At 36.8% G+C, this 22,497-nt stretch overlaps 1 long non-coding RNA gene across 1 annotated transcript in view; it reads left to right on the top strand.

Annotated features, from left to right (window-relative positions):
- The first annotated feature begins 3,217 nt into the window (after positions 1-3,217).
- Positions 3,218-22,497, top strand: part of LOC110099211 — a 29,740-nt gene continuing 10,460 nt past the window's right edge. The window contains exon 1 of the long non-coding RNA XR_002303419.2: positions 3,218-3,939. This is a non-coding gene — a long non-coding RNA (uncharacterized LOC110099211). The remainder of the gene's footprint in view (positions 3,940-22,497) is intronic.

The following is a 22,497-nucleotide window of genomic DNA, read 5'->3' as shown; positions in this document are numbered from 1 at the left end:
AAATTTTTATTTTTTGTTTAATTATATATATTTATATTCTACTTTCACAGGAGGAGTATACACGATTTCGAGAGAGTATGCATGCTGCATCAGGTGAGGGATCTTCTGGCAGCTCTATGGAGTTTTCTGAGTATCGCATCTGGTCGCAGGCCGTCGGAGGAATGCAGCATGACAGAGTTTATGGTTTAGATTCGTAAGCTCAGGCATACGAGGGGATGACCTCCTCTATTGTATCCAACTTCGCATCCAGTTCACACGAGTCTTTACATGCTCAACAAATAAGTGCCCTTTAAGCTGAGCTAGAACAAGTAAGGAAATCATAAGCTGATTGACAAGCTCAGCTGTAAGCACAGGTTCAAATGCAGATGCAGGAGCAACACAATCAGTTGTTGGATGAAATGTGCAAAATGAGGGAGCAGTTGAGTGGAAAAGAGGTAGCTCCAGCTGAGGAGGAGTCCACAGAGTCAGAGTAGTTTAGTTTAGTTATATGAACTTATTTATTTCTGTGAACATGTGTAATTGAATAATATGTGATATTTTTTAGTTATTTGATGCTATTGAACAAGTCTTTACATGGATATTTTTGTTTTTGAGTATATATTGAAGTTGTTTATACCTATTATGTGTATAACTGTCTTCTGGAAGTGTTTTTGTATATGTTTGCAGGTGTGGAAATGAAATTGTTGGCTGGGAAGGATTTTTTTTGTCAATGCTACAGGTTTCCGACAAATTTTGCATCGGAAATTCAACAAAAATGATGATACAACGAATCATTATGGCCATGCCATCATTTATTTGGACACCAGAAATTACCAGTGCATTTTAAGGCGTCTTATCTGCCGGCATTTTTTGGCGTCCATATATGCATCGCAAACTAGCCGTAGCTTATTTACAGTGCATCTACGACATTTTATCCATCGATAATTTCTGGCGGATCAATATGACGTAAACTTCCTGTGCTGTTATCACCAGAATGTCCGATTGAATCTCGTCTGCTTGGCCATATTTTTTGCGCCGGTCATGCATCGGAGATGGCACCAGAACAATTTCTGGCGTCTCAAAAATGTTAGAAAGTTTTTCCGACGCGAACCAAACTGACGCACGAAAATCCGTCTTAAATGCGTCGGAAACCCTGGATTGCCGGCGAATTTTATGTGTTACCGGTGGATATAATCTATCAGTAATAGTGGATTTTCTTGTAGTGAAATATGGTCAGGTAAACTTTGGGTCATCCTCATCCGCCGTTGCAAATATGTTCAGGTGGATGTTGGATCATTTTTTTCCTTCTGTTTTGCTGTTTTGATCTGGTCAGACAGACAGTTGATCTTTTTTTATTCTTGCTCGTTGTTTCAAATATGGTCAAATAAGTATTGAGTTGTCCCCATTCGCTATTGTGAATATGGTCAGGTAGATGTGGGACCCATTTTCTTTTTTCTATTCTAGTGTTGTGATGTGGTCAGGCAAATAGATGATTTTCTTGTCTTCAATTATTCTTCCTTATTGCTTTCCTTTGATTATTACTCTTTATTATTTGATATGATTCTTAAGTGAATTGTTGAATTCCTTTCTCCTCGCATCCCCTTAGACGTGTACTCTAGGTGATCGTTGAGTGTTTCTTTGTCCTCTTCATATCACCTCGACAGATGCACTGGGTGATCGTTGAGTGTTTTCTTGTCCTCTTCGTATCACCTCGGTAGATGCACCGGGTAATCGTTAAGTGTTTCCTTATCCTCTTTGTATCACCTTAACAAATGCGTCAGGTAATCAATGAGTATTTTCATGTCCTCTTTGTATCACCTTGGCAGATGCGCCATCTGATCATTGAGTATTTCCTTGTCCTCTTTGTATCACCTCGACAGATGCACCGGGTGATCGTTGAGTGTTTTTCTATCCTCTTCGTATCACCTCAGCAGATGTGCCGGGTGATCATTGAGTATTTTCTTGTTCTCTTTATATCAGCTCGGCAGATGCGCTGGGTGATCAATAAGTGTTTCTTAACCTTTTTCACATCACCTTGATGTATACACCATGTGATTGTTGAGTTCCATCTTTGTTCCACTTTTGGGCATATGCGCCAACCATGGGTGATTCCCTCTTTTCACTTCCCACTCGGATCTCTAACTGAGTGGTTGTTGACTTTTTATGCTGGTTGTCGAGTCTCTTGTGGGTCCCTATGATAGCGTGATTATGGTATGACTTGATTATTGCTATATGATTAGTTGATTGTGAGATGAGTGTGTGGTGATTGCCTGATTATATGATATTATGAGGATGTATGACTATTGAGTGATTTGATGATGATTATGTGCCATCTCATAATTATGTGATTGCTTGGTCATTGTGTGATTGTATATTCATAACATGGTGGGACATTTATTGCATGATTGTTGTGTGATTGTATGCTTCTTGATTATCATTAGTTAATTGTAGGATTGCATCTTCCTAGTGAATCTCTTTAGCTAGTTGTAGGATTGCATTTTCCTAGTGAGTCTCTTTAGCTATTTGTAGGATTGCATCTTCTTTGTGAGTCTCTTTAGCTAGTTGTAGGATTGCATCTTCCTAGTGAGTCTCTTTAGCTAGTTGTATGAGTGCATCTTCCTAGTGAGTCTTTTTATTTGATCCTAGGGTTGCATCTTCCTAGAGATAGGGAGGTCAACGCCAACACGTGCGATTCACCCATTGTTCACCGCACCTATTGGGGTTGTGTTTGTTGACCTCATTTTTATTTTTGATTTTCCCTCAAGCGCATTTGGTTGAGTTGATCGGTCCTTGTTAGGTTTGATTTAATTTGAATTGACGTCGATTTAGATTTGATTTTTGTTGCATTAATTTAGTCGAGTCAAATTAATCCTAATTAAGTCCGATTAAATTTGATTGACGCATTTGAGCCTCGTTAAGCTCAGTTTGATTTTGATCAGCATTAATTTGAGCTTATTTTTATTAAATTGTCTTTTTTGAATTGAGTCGAGCCCAATCTAGTCCAAATTGACTCAAGCCGATCGCAATTTGACTCTAGTTTATTTAATTAAATTGATTAGGCCCATTTAGACCTAAATTGATTTAGCTTGAGTCAAATCTAGCCCAAATCAGCTTATTTTAATTTCTATACAGCCTTATCTGACTTTCTTCATGATTTGAATTTCTTTCTAAATCAAGAAATAGTTTTGATGGCTCGATTTCTACAAAATTCAAAACTGCCGTGGCTATAGTGTTTCAGTCGCATGATCACCTACTTCAGTGAATTTATCGGGGTCTTGGGTAAAGATCTGAACGACATAATAATGTTTTGAGCTTTCTGAGCAGAGTATAACATCGGGAGATGTTTAGAAGACATGAACAAAGCCTTCAGCTCTCGCATTTTGCACACACTGACTCTCTCTCCCCGACTCCCTCTACATTCATACAAGCTAGGGCTTTCGCCTCTTGCTCCCCTCCTCGTCTCCTTTGGATTAGATAAGAACCGAAGTCCCTATCTCTGGCACTCTGATTCGAAACTGATCCCACCTTTCTCCAAACTTTTGAAACTCCCTCTCCCCATGATATCTCATTCGTGAAGCCCAAAGTCGATCAAGATCCTCTTCCCCTGTCTCTTCTGGGTTTGTGAGATACTCAGCTTCACTCAACACAAGGCGAGATCCCCTCTCCCTCTCGCACTCGAGCCAGAACCTAAACTCCTCCATTCTATCTTTGTTTGGGTTTGCAGAAGCAAGGGGGCCGTATCCCCTTTCGTTTCTTCTGGTTCGCGAACCCCAAAAGGAGCCGACCTCTAGTCTCCTTTCCTCTCTCCCGGGGATGCTGTTTGTTAGCCCAAGAGAAGACCAATGCTAGCCTCCTCCTTTACCTTTAGTTTGGACAAGGCTGACTGCCTGCTCCCGTCAAGCCCTAGCCCTCGTCCGTCCCTAGTGACTGAAGCTTCTTCGCCGATCCTTCTTCTCGCAGGTAATCACTTCCCCATTTTCTTCTTCTTCTTGTTCTCCTTTCCTTTCTCTTATTTCTCTTTTTCTATTTCTTCTTCATGATGTAGGAAACTATAGCAGTAATGCTTGTTTCTCTAAGTAGTTGGTTCATGTGTAAACAAAGTAAATGATTCATTTGTAAATGGTTTACTTGATCTTTCAAAAATCAATAATCTAAAATATCAAATTTCTCTAAGTACAATAATATTTATGTTAAGAGAGTTGCTATTTGCATATGTTACATTCTTATAACTTGTATAATTTTGATTATTTCAAATATTATTATTTTATGTGCAATTATTTCCTAACACTTTTTGGAAGATTTATTTTTGCTCTTTTGTGTACTAACATTTCAGGAAAATTAAACTCCAAACTATGAAGACTTCAAATCAAGTCCTGATCATCTAGGATGAAGTTATTTTTATCCCAGGATGAAATAGGCTCTGTAAAAATTTTTTTCAGACGAAATCTATAATTGTGCTAGGACGATTTCTTCTATGTAAAAATTTTATCCAAACGAAATCCAAATCGTCCAAGGACGAATTCTTCTCTTTAAAAAATTTGTTCAGACAAAGTTCATTATCGTGCCAAGACGATTTCTTCTCTGTAAAAATTTTGTCCAGATGAAGTCATGTTCGTCCCAGGACGATGTGAACCGACTTATCAAAATTAGTTACGTCCATGTAGTTATTTGGGAACCGACCTATGGTATAACGGATCGTACCGGACGAACCTAGTTCGTACGGGGTGATGATCATGACGAACATAGTTCGTACCAATATTCATTAGGATCATTTCTAACACTTTAAATAAAAACGTCCAGGATGATCCACGATTATACGGAATGATTCATTTCGTGTTAACTTGAAAAATTTGCAGTTTTGGACAGTTTTTTTTGTCTCTCCTATATATAGTCCAATTTAGACTACCACCCAATCTTTTTGCCATTTGATCTTCGTGCCTATTAAAAGAAGAGTCAATGAGAGAGTATCCAAAGGAGGATTCCTACCACTGGAGTGTGAAGGCTTCGCTTGGTGTTCAAAGGTAAGAATCTCTACTTGTGATTTGGGATTACTTCACTTTTTTCTTCTTTCCTTCTAGAATTCTTGTGAGAAGATCTATCAAGGAGATTCGGTTCTCTGCCGACACTTGGAGAGTATAAACAGCCACGAGTTCTCTGCCCACACTAGGAGAGTGTGAAAGGTCGAAGTGTTCTCTGCCCACACTAGGAGAGTGTGAAAGGACGGACGGTTCTCTACCAACACTGGGATAGTGTAAAAGGACGATAGTTCTCTGCCAACACTGGGGATAGTGTAAAAGGACGACGATTCTCTGCCGCACCGGGTAGTGGTGGAAAGAGTGTTTGTAAAGGCTTCTCCGCCTTGCTGTGGGTGCAAAAGGAGAGACACTATTGGTATTAGTGCAATACTCGGAGGGTGCCTCCGGGGAGTGAATGTAGGTCTGGTTTAGACCGAACCACTATAAATTTTGTGTCTTTTATTTTTACTACTTTTTCTTTTCCGCATTTTGCTTTGTTATAAAAATTGTGGTTGAAAAATATTTTCTAAAAATTCATTAAAGTTTATTTTCGGTTCAACATTCTCAAGAGGGATAATTTTTTTAAAAAATACCAATTCACCCCCCTCTTGGATAGCCTTGGGACATAAGTTTAGGTTTAACAATCTAATTCATAGTGAACGAATCTCAACAAAAAATAGCAAAAATAAGCATGAACCAAAATTGAAAAACACATAAGGAAAATCACAAAACCAAAAAACATGCTCACAAAGCACATATCAATATTGCAGAAACCTTTATTTTAAGCATTCAAATCAATCACACCAAGACTTGTTCTTAATGTACTGAAAGTATCAAAGACTAACAGTTTAGTAAAAATATTTACAAGTTGATCCTCAGTTGAAACATGATTAACTTCAATTTCTCTTTCGAAACATGATCCCTTATGAAATGATGTCGTATATCTATATGTTTGGTCTTTGAATGTTAAATAGAATTTTTAGAAATACAAATGGCACTAGTGTTATCATAATAAATAGGAATTATGCATATTGTTAATCCTAAATCAATCAACTATTATTTCAACCAAAGTACTTGTGCCACACAGCTTCCTAATGCTATATATCCAGCTTCAACAATAGATAGGGCTACCGAATTCTATTTTATATTGGACCAAGAGACTAAAAAATTTTCAATAAATTAACATATTCTAGAAGTACTCTTTCTATTAACCCTATAAACTATAAAGTCAGAATTTGAATATCTGATTATTTCAAATGAAGAGCTAAACTTAAGATACCAAATTCCTAAGTTCTGAGTTCCCAAGAGATATCTCAAAATCCTTTTCATTGCTTTCAAATGTGATTCTTTTAGATCTGATTGAAATCTAGCACATAAATAAATACTAAACATAATATCAGGTCGGCTAGTTGTCAAGTAAAGTAAAGATCTAATGATTCCCCTAAATTTCTTTTGATTAATAAATTTTCCATTTGGCTCCTTATCCAACTGAATAGAGGAACTCATAGGTGTACTAACGGGTTTAGCATTGTCCATTTCATATTTTTTGAGGATGTCCTTAACATATTTTGACTGACTAAGAAATGTACATTTCTCAATTTGCTTAATGCTAAAGCCTAGAAAGTAACTCAAATCTTCCATTAGGCTCATATCAAATTTACTACTCATTATTTTATAAAATTCATCAAAAAAAATTATCAGTAGATCTAAAGATGATGTCATCAACATAAATTTATACAAAGAGTATATCTTCTTCCAATTTCTTTAAAAAGAGAGTTGTATCCACACTTCCTTTTTCAAAATATCTCTCAAATAGGAATGTGTTCAACCTCTCATACTAAGCCCTAGGTGTCTGTTTCAATCTATACAATACATTTTTTTAACTTAAACACATGATTTGGGTATCTTAAATTTTCAAAGCCTGGAGGTTGTTCTACAAACTCATCTTCTTGAATTATTTCATTTAAAAATGCACTTTTAACATCCATTTGATACAGCTTAAATCCTCTAAAACAGGTAAAGACTAATAAAACCCTAATTGCTTTAAGTATAGTTATAGGGACAAAAGTCTCCTTAAAATCAATCCTTTCAATCTGATTATACCCCTTAGCCACCAGTCTAGCCTTATTTCTAATGATTACTCCTGAGTCATTCATTTTATTCTTGATACCCACTTAGTTCCAACTACACTTTGATCATTTGATCTTGCACTTAATTTCCAAACTCATTTCATATAAATTGATTTAATTCTTCTTGCATTGCCAAAATCTAAAATTCATCCAAAAGTGCTTGATCAATATTTATGGGTTCTATGATAGAAATAAAGGCTGAATGGTTGACTTCTTTGCTCTGTCCATGCCTAGTCCTAACACCCTCACTAGATTCACATGTAATCAATTCCTCTGGGTGGTTTTTAGAAAATCTAAAATCTCTAGGAAATAAGTTTTATATTTCCAAATTTTCATCCAAATTTATTTTCTCAATCTTTTGGGAGTCAATTTTTATTCATTCTCTTCAACTATCAACTCTTTCAAAATTTTAGATTCATTAAATATAACATGTGTGCTTTTTTTAATTACCAAAGTTCTCTTATTGAATACTCTATAAGATTTTTTAACACTAGAGTATCCTAGAAAAATTCCTTCATTTAATTTTGGATAAAATTTTCATAAGACAAATTTTTCATTATTATGTATGAACACCTTACATCCAAAAACTTGCAAATGTGACAAATTCGGTGTTCCCCCCTTTAGTAACTCATAGGGTATTTTATTCAAACTCGATATGATGTTCACCCTATTCATAACATAACATGCAGTTCTAACCGCTTCAGCCAAAAAAATTTATGTTCTATTTTTCCTTTTGACTACCCAATTCTGCTGAGGGGTTCTGCGTTCAGAAAAATTATAATCAATTCCTTTCTCCTTACAAAAAAATCCTCAAAATTTTCATTTTCAAATTCTCCTCCATGATCACTTTGAATTGTCAAAATCTCACATCCTAGTTTCCTCTAAAACTAAGTCAAAAAATCTCTAAACTCCTCAAATGATTCACTCTTATGATATAGAAATCTAATCCATATGAATCTAGAGAAATCATCCATAATCACAAATCTGTATACCTTCCCTCCTAGACTTATAATTCCAACTGGTCCAAAAAGATCCATATGCAAAATCTCTAATGGTTTACTAGTTTTAAGATCCTTATTGGACTGGAAAATATGACTTTACCTATTTTTCTAATTGTCATGCATCGCAAATGTGATCCTTAGTGAATTATAGTTTTGGTATACCTCTCATCAAGTTCTTTTAGGTAATCCTCATAAGAATTTTTTATGCTAGAGTGACAAAATCTCCTATGCCAAAGCCATGACTCATCATAAATAATTTTTAAATAAAAGTAGTAAGAGTTTTGATATAATTCAAATCTTATATATAAATATTATTTACCTGTATACCATGCAAAATATTATTACCATTTAGGCTTAATATACAGCTAGTAGGAAAAAAATTAACACAATATCTTTTATCACATAGCTGACTAATACTTAGAAGATTATGCTTTAAGTCTTCTACTAACAAAACATTTTCTATAAAAAAGTTTTTCAAGTTTCCTATCATACCTGATCCAACCACCTTCCTTGTGGTGTTATCTCCAAGTGTAACCCTGCCTCCACTCCTAGCTTCCAGTGATATGAATTATGCAGTATATCCAATCATATGCTTTGAACAACCACTCTACATGTACCATATGCTCTCACGAGGCCTTGTGTGAGAGCGTGCCTACAAAATCATCAAATATTAAACCTGGGAACCCAAACAAGTTTGGGTTCTCCTTTTGGCCATTTTAAAACAAATGCATGTTTGATATGTCTAGGTTTATGCATCTTTGGTTTTCACACCAAATAAGTTTTTTTATCCAAAGCACATGTATGTGCTATATGTCCAAAAAATCTCCAATTATAGCATTTGACTTCAAGAAATGTGTTTCTTAATCTTCTATAATTATTCTGTTTCCTATTGAGTTTTAAAAAATTTGGATATAAAATAGGATTTATAAAATCTTCAAGTGTTGGGGTATCCTATTTTCCTTGAGAGCTTTTATTTTCAATTTGAGAAAAATATTCATATCTTACAATATATGATTTGTATAATTCATCCGATAATTTTTGCTCTCTCATTCATCCTTAAAATCTTTAAATTATTTTTCCAATTTTTTATAAGATGATTTTAAATTTTCATTAGATTTATTTAAATTATCAAACACATCAAGTAATTTCATGTGGTTGTTATCAATTAAAGCATGATCTTTCCTAATGATTTCATGTTTTATCTGCAGTTCTTGAAAATCTAAGTTCAGTCTAGCTTGCATTTTCTTTAACTTTTTATATGCATCATGTATGTGTTCAGAGACTTCTAAAAGTTCATTATTAGTCCAGTCTCATACCTCTTCTTGATTTGACTGATCAAGATTATCGGCCATCAAGCACAGATTGGTGACTTCCTCTTCCTTTTTAGTAACGAGTCTGAAGGTGAGTCCGCCTAGAAAGCTCTTTGGAATTTTTTCTTGCCCTTCTTTACAATTAGTTTCTCCTATACTTTCTCCTTGCTAGTAGTGACTTTGAGTTTTCGGCATTCTGACTTAATGTGTCTAGGTTTCCTGCACTCATAGTAAATAACATCATTTGAAATCTTAACATTTCTATTAAACTTACCTCGATTCCATTGCTGGTGTCTCTTTTGCTTACTCTTTAGAAAGCTTTTAAACTATCAAGTCATCAGCGCAATGTCGTCTTCATCCTCAAGTTCTGATAGATCACTCTCTGACTCCTCCGCTTTCAGTGCTATGTTCTTCTCCCTTTGTTGTTCATTTGCATCAATCTTTCTTTGACTCACTCCTTGCTCGTAAGTAATTAGTTATCCAAGAAGATTATCAATAGAGTAAACATTTAAGTCTTTATACTTTATAATAACAGTCATTTTAACATCATAAGTAGTAGGAAAATAATGAAGTATCTTATTAACCATTTCAGCGTTTATTAGTTACCTACCCACTGCATGTAAAGAGGTGACTATTTGTGTGAATCTTGTGTACATGTCAGAAATGGATTCATTGGGTTTCATGCCAAATAATTTATATTCATGCAACAAGATATTAACTCTGGATTGTTTAACTTCATTAGTCCATTCATATGTTATATAAAGTATATCTCATATGTCCATTCCACTTTTGCAAGTGGAAACATGCATTAATCTTCAGATTTAAGAGCACAAAAGAAACTGTTCAAACATTTAGCATTAAGTTGTGCTAATTCATGTTGTTTTACAGTCCAGTCTACAAAGGGAATTTCAACTCTAACTCCGTTAACTAATCTAGTTGGTTTTGTGTACCCTTCATGAACTAAGATTCACATACGATAATCTAGTGACTGTAAAAAATATTGACATGCATGTTTTCTAAAAATCAAAAGGAATATTTTCAAATAAGGGAGGTCTAGTTATAGAGTAACCTTCAAGTGTGTTTTTGTTTTCAAATGTAGTCATGGATGTTAATTAAAAAGTAGTCTAAACTTATGATTTTGAAACTAAACACTGATACCACTTGTTGAAACTTATTAATTATGAATTAGGTTGTTAGACCTAAGCTTATGTCCCAACGACTAACCAAGACGAGGAGTAAATTGGTAATTTAAAAAATTCTCCTCTTGTTAATTGGAATTTTAAGAGTTTAAAACCAATGAAATGTTTAGTAGTTTTAAAAATAATTTTTCTACCACAGATATCAACAAAACTAAAAAATAAAAAAGCACCAGAAAATATACAAGATTTATAGTGGTTTGATCAAACATGACCTACATCCACTCCCTAAAGTCTCCCACTTCAGGTATTGCACTATTACCACTAGTGTCTCTCCTTTTGCTCCCACAGCAAGGCGAAGACGCCTTTACAAAAAAACTCTCTTTCACCACTACCCGGTGCGGTAGAGAACAGCCATCCTTTTATACCCTTCAAGTGTAGGCAGAGTACCGTCATCCTTTTATACCCTCCAAGTGTATGAAGAGTATCGTCGTCCTTTTGCACCCTCCAAGTGTAGGAAGAGAACCTTCGGCTATTCACACTCTCCAAGTGTAGGCAGAGAACCTTCAGCTGTTCACACTCCTAAGTCTAGGCAGAGAACCTTCGACTGTTCAAACTCCTCGAGTGTTAGTAGAGAACCAGATCTTCTTGAAAGACCTCCTCATGAGAAATCTAGAAGGACAAGAGAAAAGTGTGAAGTAATTATAAATCACAAGTAGAGATCCTTACCTTTGAGTAACTAAGTGAATCCTTCATGCTCCAATAGTAAGAAATCTCCTTCACACACTCTCTCTTACTCTCTCCTTTAAATTACCTTTAGTATGCACGAAGACCAAGTGAAAAAAAGATTGTAAGACAAATTTAAGTGGACCTTTTATAGAAAAGACACGAAAAATCATCCAAAAACTGCTATTTTTCAAATATGTATGTTTATGATTATCCTGTACATCTCATTTCGTATGTACGAACAGTGTAAAAATTATTATGTATGAACTACATGTGAATTAATACATACTACCTTCATACCCGATAATCATCTCGTATGAATTAAGTTCGTCCGGTACGAACCATTATTCCTAAGGTTCATTGGTACAAAAATATAAGACGGACTACAAGCTCAAAGAATAGAGGATATCATCCTGGGATGAATTGGTAACATCGTCTGTATGAATATTTTAAAAGCACAAGTCCAGAGGACATCATCCTGGGACAAAAGGGTGAATTCGTCTAGATGAATATGTTAAATCACAAGTTCAGAGGACATCATCCTTGGACGAATTGGTAACATTTTCTGGATGAATAGTTCAAAAGCACAAGTCTAGAGGACATCATCCTAGGACGAAAGGGTAAATTCGTCTGGACGAATAGATTAAAAAAAATGTTCGCCCTGTTCTTTTCATTGCTCTTTTTAGGAGTATAACTGACCTGATCATCCCGTACGAACAAGGTTCGTACTGTATGATCAGTTTTAAAAATTATGAATTTTAACTCTCCCCTAGTTTGTGTATGCTAAGTTACTTAATTTATAATCACACTCTCTCAAACTCAAATAAAATGAAAAATATAGACTCCAGTTTTACAAAATATTGTAAGCAAATCTTGATTTGAAGTCTTCAATAATCTGGAGGATGATTTCCCTGAAATGTTAGTACACACAAGAGCAAAAACAACTCTTCCAAAATGTGTTAGGAGAAAATAATAATCAAAATAATAATATTTAGAATCTTCAAAACATATAAGTTGTAAGAGTGTAAAATATGCAAAGCTAAGTAGCAACTCTCTCAATAACATTAACTTAGGGTGCATGCTCCTTATATGATAGAGACATCAAAATAAAAACTTAGTGACATATTTGCCTAGGTTTAATGTCCCTTAATATACTAATAATTAACCAATCAATCATAATCTAACTCCTAAAAATGTATTAAAAATACTTAATTCTTAATTAAATTATACTTATCATATATAATCATTAAATTACAAACCTAAAATGCAACACCTAAATTAAATTCAATAAATCTAATAATCAACTTCTAACCAACTTCAAGTTTAAAAGATGTAGATTAAATTAGAAGAGAAAATCTAAACTAAAACTTATTAAGATAAAAGACTTCTAAAATTTAAAACCAAACTAAACCTTAAGCAAGTCTTTTAAACCAATCAACAAACCCCTTAATAAATAACAACCACGTCAAAGATGAAGTTTATTGGATGGACTACTCCGGACTGTAGGCCAAGTATCCTAAGGAGGCCTGGTTCCTCGAGCCTAGTGGCACAACGCCACGAATGTATTCAATGGAGTGTTAAAACTTTAAAATTAATTAATTATTAATGATTTAAATCAAACCTTAATTGATAATAAATCACTTAATTCACATTTTTTTTTTTAATTTATAACCAACTAAAATAATTCAACAAAATTGGTTACCACTAGGTAACCTTGGCCTACGAGGCTATTAAGTTAGCCTCAAGGAGGGTGAAATAAACCTCACAGCCTCGGTGAGAAACAAAGGTGGTAATCAACAAAATACTAAAATAAAAATTTTAAAATTAATCTTAAGACATTAATATTTTAACCCATACTAAAATTTCTCTTTTGGCCCTTTAACAAAGAAAAAAAAAATGCAAGCAACCTTAACTAAATCTTCTTACATAGGACATATCCAAAACTACACAACCTACTATATACACACATAAACTTGTTTATTAGGACATAACTTATAGCTCTAAGTTAGGCCGATATTTTTTTTATTATTCAATATTAATTACTCACACCAAATTAGAGAACTACTATATTGTTTTATGTTCTAGCAATAACATACACATATTTTATAAATGCTAATCTTAAATTTTCTGTTAGTTATATTTTTATTTACCTATATTTCTTTTCTGAATGGCATCTACGCTCACCTGCATGTTTCTCTTTTATCTTATCTTGTGAGGTACATCGGGTTTAGCATAGTCGAGATTCAAATGAGATCATTTTCTTAGGAGCCTTTGAGTTGCCGCTCTACGGTCAGGTATAATCCCTACAACTTATAAAGAAAACTCCTAATTATATATCAAAATTACTATACATCAAACACTTCTTATTAATAGCTTTTAGTTTAATAAATATTCTAGCATGCTTAGGTAGCTGGCCACAAGTTAGTACACTAATGAGGCTTTGGCCCTACAGGCCAAAGCTTGTCCCCTTTTATGAGCTTTAGAGACCCTTATGGTCACCTTAGGCCTATAGTGTAGGCCCACCTATTTGTGCTATATGTATCGCTATTTTTTTCACACAAAGTGGGCATCGCTAGGATGTTATATTTTCTTCCAATTTTGGGTAAGATATCCCCCCAACCTTTTGTGAGCCCTAGAGACCATTAGGGTCATTTAGGCCTATAGTGTAGGCCAACTATTTGTTCCATGTGCATTACTATTTTCCCATATTAAGTGGGCACCGTTAGGATTATTTTCTATTATGATGTGATAAGGATACCTTGCCCAGAGGGTATCCTTGGTGTGTTTATTTTTCTTTTTTTATACTCTAGATGTCATGCATGATTTTATTTATACACTTTGCTTCATAGTGCACCTTACTTACATGTATACATTATATTAGTATTGCTTAAGTAAAAATGTCACATTCTCTTTCAGTAGATATAAGGATATTTTTACATATATATATGTTTCATGCATTATATATGGAGCTAGGTATATTCTTTTGCATATTATAGTGTCCCTGATTTAAATCATTTTAAACTATAAATCCTCAATTCTTTAGGATAGAGCCTTCCTATATAGGGTAAGTAATTGTGTTAAGGATGTTAGCTAGCAGCTCACTCCGGGCAAGAATAAGCCCAAGTTATACACCCCTCAGTGTGTCTCTTTTCATCTTTGATGAATTCTGAGTCCGTCATTTCTCCTCGGATAGTAATCCGATCTTTGATCTTTTAAACTCAAAATTTTAATCATATCTTTATTCAATTAAAAAAAAAGTGTAATCAATATTAAGGATAAAGAGAATAATTTATTTTCTTCAGAATAGAACTTAGGAACTTTCTCTGTGCATCAAATTAAGAAGAAAATAATACAACACCCTTAATCAAGAGTTTTCCTAGGTTAAGGCTTAGGATGTAATTAACCACGGGGGCTTGCGCCCGTGGGAAACTGATCCCCACATAAAATAAACCCCATTCGAGCTGATGTATCAAATGGGGGAAATCTCATATTGTTTTTGAATTATATATATTATTATCCATCAAGGTGTGTAAGCAAAAGCCGCTATCCTCCTTGGTTAATCATATGTATAACTCTATTTGCTCTTTCATTGGCCTGCTTGCATAGAGTGTAAATGCCTATGACCATTTTATCCAACGAGATAGTGCGATCATACCCTTTGCATTCTGTTCCCTACGAGCAAAATTCTTTTGGAGACCCACAGCAGGAAACAGGGGTCAGAAAGGCCGTTCTCTAGCGATGTAGGTCGGAAGGACCATAGTAGGTGATGTAGGTCAGAATGACTATAATTAGGAGGAGACAGGGGTCTGAAAGACCATAGTTGGTAGGAGACCGGGGTTAGAAAGACCATTGGTGTAGGCTGGTACTCTGGTAGAACTCGAGGCATCATATGGTGGCCTAATAAAAGTTCGGGCCTCATATGTTAGTTTGGCGGAGCAAAGGTGTCAGACGGTGGTCCTACGAAAGTAAGGGCCTCAAGTGGTTATCTGGTAGAGCAACGACGTCAAGCGGTGGTCCAACGGAGGTGAGGGCCTCAAGTGGTAGTCCGGCGGAGCAACGACGTCAGGCAGTGGTCTGGCGGAGGTGAGGGCCTCAAGTGATGGTCCGATGGAGCAACGATGTCAGGCGGTGGTACGACAGAGGTAAGATCCTCAAGTGATGGTTCGACAGAGAAACAGCATCAGGCGATGGTCCGGCGGAGGTGCGGGCCTCAAGTGGTTGTCCGGCGGAGCAATGGTGTCAAGCAATGATCTGGCGTAGGTGAGGGTCTCAAGTGGTAGTCCAGTGGACCAACAGCATCAGACCGTGGTCCGGTAGAGGTGAGGGCCTCAAGTGGTGGTCCGACAGAGCAAAAACATCAGGCGGTGGTCCGGCAGAGGTGAGGGCCACAAGTGGTGGTCCGGCAGAGCAACAACGTCAGGCGATGGTCCGGCAGAGGTGAGGGCCTCAAGTGGTGGTTCGACGGAAGTCTGGCGGGGGTCGAGGAGGAGCTTCTTCCTTCTTCACTTCTTTCTTTGGTCCCCCTTTTAAGAGAAATGAGGGGTCTATTTAAAGATTTATAGAGTGGCATGGCCCGTAAAAAGGTGAGAGATCAAGGGTAAATGGGGAGTGGTTGGATGGATGGCCGATATTGAATCCCTTGATTGTGGACCATTTGATGTACATTTGAATGTCTTAATGATGTTAAAGTTTGACGATCTTGAGCTCCTTGGATTTGTCTCATCGAGACACTCGATTTGACTATAAGCACGTAATGTTTGGAAACCATTTGATAACCTAAATTGTTGTTTGAATGTTCAAGCAATGCTTTGGATCCTTGATTTGGACCCATTTGGGCTCGGATTGAGTCGAATTTGGTGTCGTTGGGTTCGTATTTATGAGACGTTCAGTTTAACTATAAGTTTGCTGAAATCAGAGTTTAGATGGTCCCTATTTTAATTTGAAAGGTTCCAACTTGATTTTGCATCGAGATTTATGCCCAATCAAGATAAATTTTGAAGACGTATCAGTTGCCTCCCTTTTTTTGAACGTCGAAACCTACAGAGTCCAAAAATATATACCATAGCATTTTAAATATCATATAAATATACCTATACTATATATCTGTACTTCACTCTTTATTTTTATTTAAAATAAACGTTTATTAATATGAAATATAAGTATATTAATAAATATCACTTGATATAAAATCTTTGCTAAATAACTATATTCATATAAAATCAAAAAATTTCTTTCCATGACTTATATGAATAATTTGTAAACATACATTAATATATGTTTTCTGCTATAGCTTTATGTTCTTCCAATGAAGATTCCCTGAATTTGGGCTTGGAGATGGCATCTCAACATCCTTTGAGGGGAGAAGTTACACAATTAAAAACTGATGAAGAAGTTGTGGCGTATTAGTACAGAAAACTAATGTACATTTATTATTTGAATAGCTCTTCAATGAACTGAACCAATGTATGCACGTCTGCCAATGGAAAGACGCGCCCCAAGCTTTCAGTAGGCGATAATCCAATTGTGCTCTTTTTTTTTTAGTGGGACCCGCACTCTTTTTATTTTTATTTGCCCGCCAATGTGAGGTGGGCTGCTCTAGCCATCCAAAAGGGGAGAGGGGTTAATAAAACCGCCTCAAAATTGTTTTTTTATTTTTATTTTTTTGAGAGGAAGAGAATTTTTTTTTTAACTCCAATAACTTCCCCAACTTCTCTAACTTCCCTCCCTTCTATAAATACCCCCTTGGGGTTAAGAAATTCTTGCACCTTCTCCTCTCCCTCTATTCTTATAATTGAGGCTTACTCTTGGTCCTCCCAAGTCCCCTCTCTCTGCAAGAAAGTTTGGAGATCCCCCCTTCTCTTTCTATTCTTATAATTGAGGCATTCCCTTGGCCATGTCCACACCTGAGGCCCCTCTCCATGCAAGAAAGTCCAGAGATCCTCCTTCTCTCTCTATTCTTACAATTGAGGCATTCCCTTGGCTCTATCTAGGCCCAAGGCCCCTCTCTGTTGAAGAAGGTCCGAAGATTTTCTCCCACTCTTCTTCTTTTTTCATTTGAGGTCTTCCCCCGGGCCTTACACAGGCGGCATCCCCTATACAAGCCTGGGGCCCCTCTCTACAAGAAGGAAATTTCTTCTTCTTCTTCTCAAATCAAGGCCTTCCCCTAGCCATATACGGGTGATATCCCTTGTCCTAGACCACTGTCCCTCATTGAGTAGGAGTCATCTCCTCATTCTTCAAGAGATCCTGAAAGTTCGTTAGGGATGTTAAGCCCTATGAACATAGTCCCAAGCTAACCAAGAGGGGGGGGGGGGTGAATTGGTATTTTAAAATATTTCTTTTCACATAGAGAAAAAACACATAAACCAAAATCACACCACATGAAAAATAAATGCGGAAATAAAAGTATGGAAGCAAGAAACAAGAACACAGAAATTTATAGTGGTTCGGTCAACTCGACCTACGTCCACTCCTTGGAGGCACCCTCCAAGTATTGCACTACAAACGTGACTCTCCTTTAGCCCCCACGGCTAGGCGGAGAAGCCCTCGCAAAGAACCTCCTTTTTGCCACCCCGGCAAGGCAGAGAACCTATCTCCTTTTGCTTCCTCCTGAAGCTGGCAGAGAACCACAACCAAAAGCTAACTCCTTACCTCTACCGACCCTTCCACTGATGAGAACTTCTAGATGAAGAAGAAGAAGAGCGATCCTTGAAGCAACCCTTGTGAATCCTCTCACAAGCTCCCCCTCACAAGATCCTCTCTCTCTCCCTCTCTCTCTTTCTCTCCTCAAGGCCTTCACAGGTCAAGGCAGCAGCCAAAGGTTTTTCAAAACGTTGAACAAGAGCTCTTAACTAGAAGAGCTTCAAAGGAGCTCATTAATTGCAAGTTGCTGACAATATTGCCCAGGCTGATATGGACATCGGCCTGGCCGATCAGTATAAATCTCAGAAGATCGGCCAGAGCATCACCCTGAATGCAAACTTGGACGATTTAAAATTGGCTTGATCGTCCAGGTGGATCTCACGATCGTCCCGGCCGATCAGTTCATATCAGAGGAAAATCATCCAGAGCATCGCCCTGAATTCGAGCTGGCCGATATTTATCGTCCTGAAGTAACTAAGGTTTTTGAATAGATCGTCCTGGCCGATCCTGCGATCGTCCAGGACGATATAATAGTATCAATCATCCTTAATTACTCCCTTGATTTCCTGATCAATTAAGGCATAATTTGTGAATATCGTCCTGGCCGATCAAATGATTGTCCTGGACGATAATTTAAAAATACAGTATACCTTAATTATCTATGGAGGCAACTTCTATCTTTTTTGAGCTTATCGTCCTGGCCGATACACGTATCGTCCAGACCGATATGTTAATATTGGATGCCTTAATTAATAATCCATATTTAGCTGTCAAATCGGGCTAAATCCTCTGTGCGGTGCTTCTCGTAGCGGGTAATGTCCTCAGAGTGTTGCTGTCCCTGTGCAGCAACGTAAGCATCAAAGCGGGTCTCCCATCGATCAAACCTCTATATCAACTGATCAACCGGTGATTACTGGTGTAGAGGAACAGGATCAGGAACGGGAGAGCCCCTCGAGGTTCCTCATCCCCAGGGTGGAGACGAGTAATGTGAAGGGTACTGAAGGAACTGTTTGAGTAGAAGGGAGTTGGGAGGTTAGGAGGAATAAGATACTGAAGTTGGTATTTGGTTTCAAGGACATAGGCTATGATGTGTCCTAAGGCTAGATTGGGTTTCCTCTTATGACCTGGATCACGCATTGTGGTTAAGTGATCAATGTATCAAAAAATTAAGTCCGCAGTATTAAATTCTCTACGAGCCATGATGTAAAAAGTAGTGAGGGAAAGTAGAGGGGTGATGTGGACTCGGTCCCCGGCTTTTGGAATTATGGAGATGCGAAGGACATGTTGGATTATCCTAGCATCTTTGACTAAAGACCTAGTCTCTCCAACATGAAAAGGTGCATTGGTCTGTCGAAGGAAGTGATTCACCGTAGACTAGTCAAGGTCAGGAGCTGAAGCAATTAAGTGCAGCTTATCCCCGGTGGTGGATAGCTGTAATAGTTCAACACAGTCCTGATATGTGATTTCGACAGGGCGTCGATTCACATAGGAGGTCAAGGCTGTGAAGGTAGGGTTAATGCAAAGGTTTGCAAAGAATTCTCGAAGAAACTCGGTATTAAATGGAAAAGTAAGAGACAGAATGAAACAAAGGGAGGTGTGAGTGAAAAGATCCATAACCGGGTATGAGATATTGCCATGATTGATGATTCTGGAGATAGTTATCCCACACTCTTTGTATGGATGGTAGGCAGCCTGATCCTCTGCCTCCCTGAACGAGGGTCCAGAGTGGCCCTCGAAGAACTCCCAGAAGCCTGTCGAACTCGTTTCCCACCGGCCATAGCAAGGGATTAGCAAGGAGACACCAGAGGAGAAGGGATGAGGTGAAAAAAAAAATGGCTGGATCGGCCAGAATTTAAAGAAACGACCATTTCATCCAGGCCGATCGCAGAATCGTCCAGGCTGATATGGCTCAATAATTGAGTACAGGCCGATTGGTCAAAAAGGCGGTCAGATCGTCCGGGCTGATCAGATATCGGCCAGGACGTATAGACACAGGCGATCGTCCCGAGGAGACAATCCGGATGACCATTGAAAAAACAGATCGTCCGGGCGGATTAGGTGTATCGTCCAGGACGATGCACAATAATTGATCGTATCGGCCGAAGTTAAAATGTTTTAAATCTCTGCCACGTGTATCGTCTAGGACGAACAGTGGATCGGCCAGGCCGATTGTCCAATAATGGATCGTCCGGGGCCGATTTCAAGGATTTAAACGTGCTGACACGTGGATCGTCCAGGACGATCCAGTATATCGGCTAGGACGATGCACATAAAATGCGTTAGCCAGAAGAAATATTCTATCGGCCAGGACTATCGTCATGATTGCAATAGAGTTTGATCAGATCGTCCAGGACGATATGGTTTCATCCAGGACGATGAGTTACAGTAAGCACAAAAAAGGTCAGCAGATGGAATTTGAAGAGATTTTGTCTAATCATCTAGGACGATACAGGTATCGGCCAGGATGATATGACTAGAATTTGAAACCAAGGAAAAGATTGTGATGATAAAGGCCCTCAAAAATAAAACAAAATAAAAGAAGACAAAAACACAGTAATAGAAAGCTAAAAATAACGAAAACGAATATTTTTGAATTTTAATTTTTTTATTTTTTTTCTTTTATCAAGGCATCATATGAGAAGTTCTCAAATAATTAAACTTTAGAGTTCTACTATATCAAGGAGTTTAGTCAATCCTAATCAGATAAAGGTAAAATATCCGATTCTGTTAACCTTAGATCAGACATCCTTCAGGGTACAAATTTTCTTATGAAAAATAAAAGACCTAACTCAGAATACCTTAAAAAGGTAAAAAGAAGATCCGTTCAAAACTTTTTTACAAAGAAAATATCTCATAAATAATAAGACAAAGTAATTTGTCTCAATCATGGAATTTGAAATCAAGCCCTTGAAAGCATCAATTAATCAATGAGTTCTTTAAGCTTTAAGAGTTTAGAAAAGAGAGGATAGCTTGCATTTAGTGGGCTCATTTTATGCCTCTTGTCACTTTGATTGGCTCTTTGAGCATCTTTTGATCTTTTTTGATACACTTTTGTGTATATAGTTTTCTTTTCAATTTGGCATCATTGGCCTCTTTCCTTTTAATTCTGGCAAGCTAAGAAATCTTTAACAAACCCTTTAAAAAAATCTTAGTTGTGAGTATATCCTCCAAATATTAGAGAATAGGAGCTCTCTCTCTAACATAGAGAAGAACAAGTCACAAAACAAAGTCATAAACATGTGATAAATGCAATGGCAAGATTTTAATTAACATGAAAGATATATAAGAACTTTGGCTATTATACATAAGATAAATTATTGTAACAAGAAAAAAAGGATCTTAATTTCAAAAACCATTGGTTAAAAATGAGTTTTAGACTTTTGTTTAGAGAAGAAAATCAGACCACTAAACAAGGTCAGAAGGAGGGAAACCATCAACGGTATTTCTCCCTTTAACCGATTTAGAAAAGCTAAACACTATCTCCAAAACTCCAAAATCTAAAAGCTTGAAAAGATTCAACATATGAAAAACCAATCATAAAAGACAACGTGAAAACAAAAAAAATAACAAAAAGCTAGCACACAATCAACACAAAAAACAAAAAAACTTAAAACAACACTAATAAAAAACGTATTTCAAGAATTTATCGAAGCAGCAAGTTTAAGCATTTATGAGCTGCGATCTTCTATATGTCCAATTATCCTATGCTCCCACGAGGTCTTTGGTGAGAGCACACCTGCAAAACTTAACAACAGTCAGATTTAGGAACCCAAACTGGTTTGGGCCCCTTCTTAGAAAAAGTAGAATGCAATGCAGGTATGCTGTGAATCATGCTTCTTAGGTCTCCACACCCAATGTGTACTATGGTGAACGGTGCAAGTGTGTGAGATGTACATCTAACTCTAGGAAAAAGATTTCTTAAATGATTTGAGTTATAATGCGTCTTCCTAGGTTTTGGCTTAGGATCTAAAGTAGATGTCATCTGATTTTTCTTACACGTTTCCAAATCATTTTGAATCCTCAAGTTAGTTCTTTTTAATGCATCATTATCAATCCTTAATTTTTTCTCAATCTCTTTAGATTTCTTAAGATCAAAATTAAGTGAGGTGTGTGAAGCTTTTAATGCATTATGTTCATCAATTAATTCCAAATACTTTTTGTTTAACTCATCAAATTCATCAAGAAGAGCCATGTGATTTAAATCAATCGTTGCACGATCTTTGAGAAAAACTTCATGCTCTTTTTGTAAATTCAAATTTCGAAAGTTCTAATTTTAGTCTTTGCATGAGTTTTCTTGAGTTTTTTGTATGATGCATGTATTTTCTCACAAATCTCAAACAATTCATCATAGGTTGGTTTACGTACCTCTTCCTCATCACTTTGCTCAAGATGATCTTTCCCCATTAAGCACAGGTTTGTAGTCTCTTCCTCTGGTTTCAGTCTAAGAGGAGTCAAGTTACCAGATTCTGCCCAGAATGCCTTTTGGATTCTCTTCTTGTCCTTCTCGACTTTGGTTTCTCCTCACCTTTTTCTTTTCTTTGCTTTGATCTCTCCTCTTT

The sequence above is a fragment of the Dendrobium catenatum genome, unplaced genomic scaffold (genome assembly GCF_001605985.2).
Source record: "Dendrobium catenatum unplaced genomic scaffold, ASM160598v2 fragScaff_scaffold_789, whole genome shotgun sequence".
In the NCBI taxonomy this organism is placed as follows: domain Eukaryota; kingdom Viridiplantae; phylum Streptophyta; class Magnoliopsida; order Asparagales; family Orchidaceae; genus Dendrobium; species Dendrobium catenatum.
The sequence above is the reverse complement of the archived record's forward strand: the minus strand, read 5'-3'. Positions and strand labels throughout refer to the sequence as shown.